This window comes from Pseudonaja textilis, chromosome 1 (assembly GCF_049901715.1).
Source record: "Pseudonaja textilis isolate UNSWEBS1 chromosome 1, rPseTex1.2, whole genome shotgun sequence".
Classification (NCBI taxonomy): domain Eukaryota; kingdom Metazoa; phylum Chordata; class Lepidosauria; order Squamata; family Elapidae; genus Pseudonaja; species Pseudonaja textilis.
In genome coordinates, this window is record NC_141990.1 from 247134848 (window position 1) to 247147376 (window position 12529).

The following is a 12529-nucleotide window of genomic DNA, read 5'->3' on the forward strand; positions in this document are numbered from 1 at the left end:
ACAATGACGTGGGAAAATACCCGAACAAAGCTGAATGCCATACATGTAAGTACCCGCGAAAACTTAAGAAAACACACACACACATACACACACACACACATACATGCAGAGAGTGAGGGGTAGGGGGAAGGAAATAGAATTACTACATTGAAAGGAAATCACTTGGCTCTGCTACATGCAGGAATCCAAATTCAGGCCGCTCCAATAACATGGGTGTCTAGGCTGAGCCAGACACTGGTGAAGAGTAGCCTGGGGAATTGGTTTCATTGTCAAGCTGTGTGACAACTATCAAAAAGCCTTGTCCACTCGGGATCCTACCAGATGTGTTAAATCAACATTTAGAACCCTCAGCCAACACAGCCATGGTCTAGAATACCCAGAGACCTCTAGTTCATAGAGGATTCAATACAGCTTGAGTTTGAAACAGTTTTGCACAAAAATATGGAAGCTGCAATCCCAAAGACTTCCGTGGGTTTTGTTTTTGAATAGTCAAGCACAGAATTGTATTTATCAATTTCATGCAGTCTTTACCAATCTTCACGTGGTCTTATGGAGACAGGGAATGTATGCATATTCTCAATGCATATGATGACTCTCAAACCCAGATCTTAGAATCTAAAACAATAGTGGTGAGTGTCAGTTGCTTTAACTGTCCCTTGCTGGTCCTTTGGCCTCTTCAATGGGGTGTATCTTGCCAGCAGTGGTGGGATTCAAATTTTTTTACTACTGGTTCTATGGGCGTGGCTTGGTGGGTATAGTGTGGCTTGGTAGGTGTGGCAGGGGAAGGATACTGTAAAATCCCCATTTTTCTCCCCATCCCACTAACCCGCTTTCCAGCTCCATTCTCCTGTGTAGGGCAACAAAAGAAGACCCAGCTGATCAGCTGGGACTTGAGAGGCAGAGAATAGATGGGGGCGGGGCCAGTCAGAGGTGGTATTCTGAACTACCCAAAATTTCTGCTATCGGTTCGCTGAACTACTCAAAATTTCTGCTACTGGTTTTCTAGAACTGGTCAGAACCTGCTGAATACCACCTCTGCTTGCCAGTCACATTCAGTACCTCATACTTTATCTTCCATAGTTTGAAATGCTTTTTGAACTCGTAAAACATTTTGCTATTGTTGGACAATAGCTGTGGCTGCATCCTGTGCTTGCAGGTGGAGAAACATGGAGATTTACAGAAAATGAATTTAATTGCAGAATAACAGAGTTGGAAGGGACCTTGGAGGGATGTCCAACCCCTTGCACATGCAGAAGACCCTATACCAGGGGTATCAAACTCATGGCCCATGGGCCGGACGAGCCATGTGCTGGCCATGCCCACCCCTATTTTAGCAAAGGGAAAAAAATCACAATATGTCACATGACATCACCGGCATGCCCGAGTTTGATACCCCCTCCCCATACCATTTCTTGCAATCGGTTTTCCAATCTCTTCTTAAAATCCTCCAGTGGTGGAGCACCCAGAACTTCTGAGGGCAAGCTGTTGGAGGGAACTTAAAGGAGGCAAAGAATATTAGCTTGGATTCTCCAGTTACGTAATGCAGCCCTGCCCATCACTTTACTCTTTTGAAATCTTATTTATTTATTTATAAAATTTATAACTTGGGTTTAAATTTAAACCTTAGGTTTTAAAACATAATGCAAAACAGTTGGAATGTAAATGAGAATAAATGGGCATGTGGATTTGAAATCAGGTTAGTGTTGCAAACTCCTACCACACAAGACTTTTTGTTAGAAACATTTTATGCAGTTCTAACAGCAACACAGTAAACATCCTGGTCAAACAGAGAGATCTGTTGGAAGGGAAAAAAAATAACCTGATGCCCTGGCCAGCAATCTGCAGCTGCTCCTTCTAAGTCAGTGTGTGGAAGGAAGATGCAGCTGCACTTACACATCACAAATTCCAGTCACAAGGGAAAATTGCAGTACCCTGTGTGAAAATTGCCGCAGCAGAGCTGCAGTAGTTTCCCCTCTTCGGGTTAATAGGGAAAGAAGTCTAAGCAGATGTTAAGAAGAGGGGGTATAGAATCAATGCCATCGGTTCATGATTTTTCCGTGTTTAAACTGAATCACATCCTTCTCTCTTTAATGTAACCAGAAGATGTTCCAAAGATGAGAGGCCAGATTGTGTTCTGAACTTAGATGAAATAGCTCAAGGGGAATGGGGGGGAAGAAGCATGACAGATTCCCCTATTCACCTAGAGACATGAAGGGAAGATTCAGAGAACAGGTTATGACGGAGACAATTCTTGAATTAAAAAAGCATATTGAAGGAAAACCATGGCTTTTATAACATTCTAAAATATTGGCTAAGGAAGTCAATAAAGAAGTTAAGGTTGGAGGGGAGGGGACTCTTAAAATACTTGTAATTCAACCAGAGGTCCTCCCTGGGAATATATTTATTGTAGAGAACTACAGTTCTGGTGGATGCGTCATATAGCACAACACACTATTTTATCATAAAGAGAGTCACTGGAATGGAAGAACCAAGAAAAAGTGAGGAAAAGATTTGCCACAAGAAATGTCCATGTTTGGATAGAGCTTGGAATGCTATTATTTTTTACACCACCACCCCAGATGTTACTAGTGGATCTCTGGAGAACTTAGTATCTCTTTCAGGGCACACATCAAGAAGGAAGGAAAAGCAGTACTTTAATGAGGACCAACACTGGGGAAAGAATTTTACTGGCTGTCGGTGCACCATATTCCTGGAAAACCAGGAGAGGTTGCCAGGAGAAGTTAGAAGCCTGGGAAAATATGAAGATGCATGAAAAATGTTAGTGAATTGTCCAGAGTTGCTGGGAGTAGGATGGTATATACAAATAATAAATAAATATGTAAATAAATAATAATTCAAAAATCATGATCAATACAGGAAAAGCAGCTGTCGTTAGAATGCAGTATTGCGGGCTAACTGTGCCCACACTCTGGAGTTCAATCCTGACCAGGTTGACTTCCATCCTTCCAAAGTCAGTAAAATAAGAATCCAGATTGTTGGATGCAATATGCTGACTCTGTAAACTGCTTAGAGAGGGATGTAAAGCACTATGCAGTGATATATAAGTCTAAGTGCTGTTGCTATTGCTTTTAGGGATGTGCAATAGAATGCTGCTTTGAGGACACTTCCACTGGGCTGCTGAAAAAATAAAATGTGTTCACAATTTGTAAAATCAGGATGGCAGTCACAGCCGTGCAACTGAACTCACTCACATATATGTGATGCACATAAAAAGGAGTGGGGCTTCAGTTGAATGTCCATTGCTGCTATCTTGATTTTTGACCCTCTTGCAATGAAATGACTGTGTATACAAAGACCCAATCCAAGAAAGCCCTGCTGAGCCTTCCAGAACTGATTCAGTGTTCTGAGGAGAGCCAAGTATTGATGCCAAAATCCTTGCAAGATGACCCTTTAAATGCTTTACATGGTGCCATAACTTCCTAGCAGGAGAAAAATAGTTGCCTTCATCTTGGATTTGACACACTTTCCCCTCCTTTTCTTTTGACAGAAATGAATATTGAAATATGTGTGTGAATTAGTTTTCCTTCATCGCTTCCAGATGATGATAGACTAGAGGAGACAAAGCAAAAACTTACAGTTTCAAGAATGTCCTACTTAGACATGAATGGCAGAGCCTGCTGCTGATTTCTGACAAGCCTACAAGGGACTTTTGTTAGTGAAGATGCTCCAGGACTTACAAAAGAGTTTTCCTGGGGTGGGGTGTAAATGGTATTAAAGCTATGCTTATCTATTGATCATTTGCATTTGCATTGTTTTGTGCCATAAGTCAGAAAACACAATTTTGCAGTTACAAACTTGAATGTACAGATCAGGAATACAGTGCCAAAATCTTTATAAATTGTTCAGAATAAAATGCAATGTTCTGACTGGTCCATATTTTCAGTCCTCAGGACACTCAAAGCTATTCTTCCTTTTCTATGAGGTGCTGAGTTTTTCAGTGTGAATCTGTTATTTAAGGAGTATATATAACTCCAAGAACAAAATAATGGAAGAGCAAGTTTCTAATCCAGCTTTTGCTCCCCATATAAGTGTAGTGATGTTTTAGTGTACAGTCTCAAATCTTGTCTGCAACAGATCAATACTGAACTTGTTTGCATTTAGTATGTTATCTTTATAACTGGGTTAGGTACCTGGATATATACAGAGGTTAGTATTGTCTGGAAATGCTTGGAGAGAAGCTACAACTCTTCTACCTATTTGTATTTCACTAGAAAAAGCTGAGGAAAATTCTATTTTTCAGGTTTTTTGTTAATGTAAAGGGTGTCTTTTAGAATTATAGCTTAAATTATAAAATGATTTTTTTAAATTTGTCAAGCGATTATTAGATAACAGGTATAAGTATAAACATGGTTATGAATACATAAAATGGATACGAATAAGAAATTTATTTATTTATTTATTTAATTGTATGTTGCCCATTTCACTGTTGAAATGACTCTGAGCAGCTATAGACAGTATTTTAGTCCCTACAATACTCCCAAGGTCACATAAGTAGAAACAATTAATGCACATATAGAAAGTTGTATTTTGTAAGGAACCCAAATCAGAATTGCTGCAAGTCTTTAAATATTTCAGGGAGGAGATAGTAAAGTTCTAATCTCACAATAAAGTGAAAAAGAATATATTCTCTCTGTGTCTGTATTCAAATATGGGAACAGATTTATAGATTAAGGTTACAAATTCCAACAGTGGAACCCCATGGATTTTAATGTGCTTCCACCATAACAAACATGCTCAGCTCACAGCCTCTGTCTACCTATTAAATGGACTGTTGGATGCTGCTTAATGAACAACGAATTCTAATTGCTCAAACTGAAAAATGAACTCTAGCATTAACATATCAAGTTAGGTGAAAATCCTCTAATATGTTTAGTAATTAAGATAGTTTGTAATGCTCTCGAGTAACAGTACTTCCACTTAAACTTGGGACCATTGAGATGCTGCTTTTACAGTACGTACATAATTTAAAATTGTGTGTGGATCATTCTAATTGATAGCTAGAGGCTTGGGTTTATTATCTGAATATAAATGCAGAAAAAATGTTATTCCATTATTTAACAAGACTTGGCAACCCAATATCAACAGTAATATGGAAATTACACAGTATTTCAGGCTGTTTTTATGTCTGCGTGTTTATGTCTTTCTTTGGGTAGGATTTCAACACAAAATTTTGTCTAACTAAAAAAGATTCTTTCTTCCTGAAGAGATGAGATGCTTTATATGTAGAACATGCAATGGAATGTGGGAATGGCCTTGGGGAATGAGGGTAAGAGAAGCTGCCAGGGAAACAATCACTCAAGAGAGGCAGGAGCCCTAGTGCAGTGGTTCTTAACCTGGGTGATATTGCCCCCCAAGGGGTGATTTCATTTTTCAGGGGGGCGATGGAACAAAAAGGGGCAACATGAGGGCAAAGGAATGGAAGGGGGGCAATATGAGGGTGATGGAGCTAGAAGTTTTGGGGACACTTTTGAGACTTTTTTCGTACAGTGAACCACTGTATATCTGTCATACAAAAACATCAGATCGCTCGCTATTAGTGGATTGAACTGTGTTTTAAAATGTTCCTCCAGCTAGCTTCAGTACAGTACGATGTACATATGTGAATACGCATCGCTCTTCTTCATGCGTGTTGCGCAGCAGCCTCTATCACTCTACCCATTAAATTTGTCGCTCTGAATTTTGTGGCTTTCCTTCTGTAAAAATTTTCTTTGTGTCTTTTTAACCCTTTTTGCAGTGTGCATGAATATATATTTTCCTCGAATCTTAATTTCGTTTCAGATTTTTTGTCTTGAAATTCTTAGTTCTGGCCTTGAGGTTTGTTCTTATGCCCTTTTTATATTTCTTTTTGCATCTTAAAATTCACTTGCAATTAAATCATTAAATATTACTGGTTTTTTCAGGCATTTCATTTTCTTGCAATTGAATTTTTTTTTCAGTGGTCATTGCATTTAAATGTCTTGAATAAATAAGATAATAATGAAATACATGTATCACAAAGTTTGGGAGAAAAGTGATGGGTAGCATCAGAATTTTTCACAAAGTTGGAAATAAATTATTTGCATCGATATGTCCTGATGACAATTTTAAAGAAAATTAAAAAAACATGTTTGCATAAATTGAAGAATTATTTCCCTGTGTTGTGATTGAGAGGTTATGTTGGGGGAGGGCTGTGATGATAACTTCCTCAATGGCTCAAGGGGGCGATTCTTTCAAAAAGGTTAAGAACCACTGCCCTAGTGGATTAAAGTCAGAGAAAGAAACTTAGGAAGGACCCACTGTAATGGATCAAGTGCTTAAAAGTGGTGGCAAGAAGTTTTTTATCTTCAATTTTACATAATTGTGTTAATGGAGCTTTACAATAAAGTATAATTATCCCATCTAGATATGTTTCCTGTCTGGTTTACCTAGGAGAGCTGACATCAACCTCTTCAGTCTGAAACTTTTGGAATTAAATTCAAAGGATTGCACAATTGTACTAACCACATCACATGATAGCCATTTCAAAGTGGCAGCTTTCCAAATGTGTCCAGAGTTTGGGTTGTAAAATAAAGATCAGAAAGATTCCTTTCTCTGTTATTAAGTGATAGTATCAATGATAAGAATGAAGCCAACAGCAAGAAAGCAACATTGGTGGAAAGCCAGAAAGATGGCCTTGAAACTGTTGTAGAATTCAGAAACTGATGCAGAAATGAAAAGGACAGAAACACCCCTTAAGTCCTGAAAGGGTGATAGTATTAAGAAGAGGCTCCGGCTGACTTCTCCTTGACTCATTCAGATATAAGATGGTAGGTAGCAAAAGCACAATCAGACCACAATAACATATAGTTCTGTCTTCACGTGGAGACATTTTCCTGATCTGGGATACCAGATTGTAGGGCTGACAAAATTAAACTATTCTATCATGCTGAAAGACAAATAATGTTTTTTGAAAATATTTTTGATGAATTGGAATTAAATGTTACCCTGTTAACCTAACTAATCTCCATGTGATTGACTCAAGAAGAATCTTATTTGAAATATAGTAGTTAAAATAGGAAGAGCATCTTGCTAATTGAAAAAATACACCTGTAATATTCATGATTCCAGAGTCGTTTGGAGGAGGAAAAAAAAAAGATGCTTTGCTAGTTATTCAAGAACTTCTCTGAAACAAACCAACAATTTATCTAGGTCAGCACTTTGTCCTCCTCATTTAACATTGAAATTCTTCTTGGAATTGTGGAAACATATGACTCTTATACTGTTTCTCCATTATTGCCCCTTAGCAGCAGAGATGACCCATCTTGCTCCTTCTAAATCTGGAAATGTCATGTATAATAGCTGTCAATGTACTTTTACTTTCCATAAAATTTAACCAATCTCTTTTAAAAGTCATTTAGGTCATTGCTGTGTCTCCTAGCCAGTCATAATGAATGGCATGCATTAATCGTGGTTTCAGTACAGTCATATGGCTTTAATCAAGCAAGGCCTTTCTGCATAATAAGCTGATATGGACCTTATGATTAACTAGAACTGAACTGGAGAAGCAAGGTTTGACAGTCCAGGAACCAGAAGGCTGTCAGATATCTGCAGATGAGGCTTAGAAAGAGCAGAAACCTCCAAAGAATGAGCCTGCAGATCTGGAGTCATCAGTTACCTGTTACAGGAAATACAGAAACAGTCAGCTCTTTTGGAGACTGAGATCCTCAATCCTAATAGACACAAAAAGATAAAATGAGCTGAACCGAGATATTCGGTGGGGCTTGTCAAAAACAAAGAAACAAACTCAGAGGCAAGACTTGGGAAAATGGACATGCCTCAATCAAAACAATAAAAGAGGGCTTGGGTGTCAAGGCTTCTGTTGGTAAACAAAATTCCACTCTAGGACCTGACTTCTTGATTATGTGGAGGTTCTATATGATCTCTGGACTTCTACGGGCTATACCCATCTCTGGTGCTTGTATCTTGGAACTGTCTGCATGGAACTCTGGCTTCTGCAGTAAGCCCATTTGTTCTTCCCTAAGTTTTCATTTGTGCACAGTTAGTGAGATTTATAGCTACCATAAACATGTCTTATCTAAATCTGACCTTCTGGGCCTGCAATTGCTGGTATAGGACACGTGTGTAGGGCCCACCCTAGCTAGTTGTTTCTGAAATCAGTTATGCTCCTTGAAATTTCTTCTGGAAGTTTGGAGAAGGCTGCAGAACAATATGGGGTATGACACTATATGCTGAGAGGAAAGGGGAAGCTGGCTTCATTGGTCCATTCTGGATCATCCTAAGCAGACCTCCCCTCAAAAATGCTCTGCTTCAACCTGGCAAATAATTGCAAATTATAAATTATAAGAAACACATAGTTGTGTGTGATTCTTAGTTGTCCATCCCATTGCATAAGATGGGATAGAAAGGCTTGCTTCTGGAGATTAATAACTAATAGATGTTCTACACAAGCACAACTCCATGACAATCCTTTCAGCAGTTCCAAGAAGGCTTCACACTCATTTGCACTACTCAGGTGACCCTGAGAACACAGACAAGCCTCCAAGTGGCCTCAACAATTCTCTAAAAGAATGGAGGTGACCAGCTGTCTGCAAGGAATATAAATCCTTCCATTCCCCTCCATTCAGTCAAAATTGAAGAAGCTACTGGGATGAGAAGCAAAACATCTTCAAAGAAAATCAAGGAAGTCCAGTTGCCTCTTGAAAAAAGTACCTTTGGGACAGCCATGACCTGGATGACTGAAAATCTCCATAGACAATAGACATTCTTCTATAAAAACAGTGCATTTATTTGTGCATATGCTTAAAAGCAGTTTTTATTAAAAGCCATGTTTTGAATACACAGAAGGAAGTTTTAGGCCAAGCCAATGAATTACTGAAAAAATATTTTCTTTTTATCCGAGTACCTTTTCTCATCACTGAGTTAAAGTGCTTAATACTTGAGACAGCTAAAAAACTGCAGTGGTATGAAATGTGCTTTCCCCATTGCCAATCCTTTTCGAATTTCATTTGTCTGTTTGATTGCCAAATGCTGCTTCATGTGTATAATAAGTCAACTGATACACATGTATCACATGGGATTCTTCTGGCTTTGTTATCCTGCCACATTTTTCTACATGTCAACAGTCACCATGTTAAACAGCCACCAATCACAATGTTGCACAGTTGGTCTGATTGCAAAACTATATCATTTCTAGGGTCTTTTTTTGTGCACCTCTTTTTAGAGCATTCTCTTATAATCTGAGCTGTTTTCCCTATATGGCCAGAATTAAAAGGAACCGAATTATCAATAGCACCCTTCTTTAAAATTTATCTTCTCTCAATTTTTTTTTCTTACTTGGGCAACAACAATTGTCTTCCAGATTCCATTGTGTTCTGTTCAGTAGTGGAAGGTGATAGTGATCCAATAATTTCACTCTTGCACTAGTAAATAATTTCACTCGTTTTCATCCTTAACCAGTAAAGCAAATACTTTAAGTACTGCTCTGACCCTACTCATTACTGTTCACTGATCCAACTTTTAACATAATGAGTGGCAAAGTGTAGCAGGATTTACATATTTTTAAGGATGTTTGAATAGAGTTGTAGAGGGGAAATATACTACTTTAACAATGATGCAGCCAAAGGTGACCAAAACTGGTCATACACATGTGCTCGACATGAAAACTGCAATGACATGGATATAAGATAAAAATGGGATATGTTTTTTATAATTAATACAATGGTTTCAGTGAACTCAGTGGCACTTAAGTCTGTGTCTATATGCATAGGATTGCAATATATCAAAAAATCTAGCTGAGATATATATTTTTTTACAAAGTATGTTCAATGTGCCATAAACTGAAAAACAGAAATGCATGACATCTATCCTTATTCAGTTCTTCTGACTTAAAAAGAGAGAAGACAATATAGAAGATTTCATTATGGAGGCTAAAAATGAATTAAGGCTACACCAGAGAATAAGTCGAGGATGCTTAATTTAATATAAGCTTTAAAAATTCCTTATGCTTCTTGGACTGAAATCCTGAGTTTAGATTGGAGAATTGAATGATGCTGAGGCAAGAGATTCTATTTGTATTTGAGAAACCATAGTTAAATTTGTTCTTAGGGCTAACTAAATTGCAGGGTATCTGTGGTTTTATTTATTTTTTCTAATAAAAATTTTGAGATTAGCTCAAGCAAGCCATTGATAAAAAATATGAACCAGTGTGCTGCTATGCTGAAGAAGTTGGACTATGTTGTCAAACCCTGGTTCAAATCTGCCCTCAGATGTGGAAACTTCCTAGGAAATTGATTCTGAGTCTTTTTCTTTCTTTCTTTCTTTCTTTCTTTCTTTCTTTCTTTCTTTCTTTCTTTCTTTCTTTCTTTCTTTCTTTCTTTCTTTCTTTCTTTCTTTCTCTCTGTCTTTCTTTTCTTCCTTCATCTTTCTTTCTTTTTTCTTTCTTTCTCTCTTTCTTTCTCTTTCTTGTTTCTTTCTTTATCTCTTTCTTTCCTTTCTTCCTTCCCTCTCTCTCCCTCTCTTTTTCAAAATTGCTTTTCAAGATTGTTACTCATAGGAGAAAAATTAGAAAAGGAAGTGCTATGATCCTCTTCCTTGAGATCCTAGGGAGAAGTGGAAAATAAATCTACTACATAAATAACGTGGTTATGATCTTTTCCACAAACATTTGAGGTCTAAAGTTTTATGGCACATCACAATTGGAAGAGATTTAGGAAGTTGTTCAGCAGAGGACAAGCAAAATGTTTTCTTATGTATTTTCAGAAGAATTACATTGGATTTTAAGAGGAAATAAAACCAAATTCTCCAGGTTCTAAAACAGAGCAGAGAACTAGATGTGAGCCCTACTTTAACATAGCACTGTAGTAAAAGAGCAACATTTTTAAAGGTTCAAATAAAAATACCAACAGGATTTTGGAAGTAAAAAACAGAAAAATTGGTTGGAAAGAAGATGCGCTGAAGTTGTTTCGAAGCCGGGACAGTTTGCTAATGTGAAATTGAGCTCATTCTCAAAAATGTAAATCTCACCATCTATAAAGAAAATATTTCAGAGAGAAGGAAGTTGAAAGAAACAGTTTCTGCCTGTGACCCTCTCTCACAAGCTCTGTGGGCATTGTTACCTCTCTCTCAACTGGGCTCTGCTTAGAGAAAGCACTATCTGCAGAAAGCCAACATTACTAAGGAATAGCAGGATCTCAGCAAGTGAACGTCAGAAAACCTGACACTTGTGCTGAAAAATGGCTGCGGTAGCCCCGACAGATTATAAGCAGCATTTTTTGATGGAAGAGATAAAAAGAACATATAGTGCAGCTTCTGCAGAGCAATGTCAGCAAGCTGAGTTAGTGTCCAGAGCAATGCAGTGAATGCTAGGAATGTATGATGATGTTATAACCTGACTGGATCTGGTGGCAAAGAGTATGCATTCCCCAGACAGTACTGGAGGTTTTATAATAGAATTAACATGAGAAGGCAAAGCCGTAAGGACTTGAAGGATGAGATATTCTATCTCTCTTCTAGATTTTAAAAGTCCTTCAAAATAGTGGCCCCCAACCTTTCCAGCTCTGTGGTCAACATAAGCAATGGTGGTAGCGATGGAGGGGGAGAGTAGATGATGTCGTGCATATGCCCGCCACTTGTGCAAATGGAGCTTTGCATGCTCACGTGCTCGCTTGCTGCTTGTAGGACCTGGTTCCCAACCGACACCAGGTCCCCCTGGTAATGGGGGTTGGGGACCCCTGTTTTAAAAGGAATATAAAATAAGGTGTCATGGATTTTCTCCTGGGCCCCTCTCTGGTTGTGAGTTTGTAAGGGCCTGGATCAGGGCTCGGAAAGTGCTAGCCTTACAGAGTAGCTTCAGCTGGTTGATTGGATAAGCGATAGGCTGAGGGTGAGTGAGACAAGCCAAACAGCAGCAAGTTGGCCAAGAGGCTCCAGGCGAGGACCAGGAGCAGCTGCTGCCCATTAACAATGAGGATGAGGTGAAGCCCACACCTCCTCCTGATGCAAGGACATGTAGAGCAGAGGAAACAGTCACAACACTGATCAGCTAGACTACTTGAGAGGAGGCAACCTCACCCCTCATGAAGGGCTGCACTGGCATCACCTACTTTATCCTGCCCTGAGGACTTGAGGGTTGGTGGAGCAACGTGTCCATTTCTGTGACTTGCGTGCTCATGCCATGTATCCTCACCCATTCAACTCATGGACTACTTTCCTGGACTTTGTGTGTGCCCATTGGACTTGGTTACCCAGGGACTTTTGCCATGCTGAGTTCAGAAGCTGAATCTGCACAACAGGTTTGTTTTCAGAGGACCTGTTGGGGTTGGTGGTGAATAAACGTCTGTAGAACTCTTGCTATATGTGTCTGTGGGGTGAGGGTGGGGAAGTGGACAGCACAGAAGGGGAGAAACCATTTGGTAAACAATCTTTCTAGTGCTTTAGTGAAAAGTTGTTCCTTGCTGATCCAATATAGGCCAGGGTATTAAAGAGATGAATAAAAAAGATTTGGAATTTTACTCAACTATATTAGCTTGTA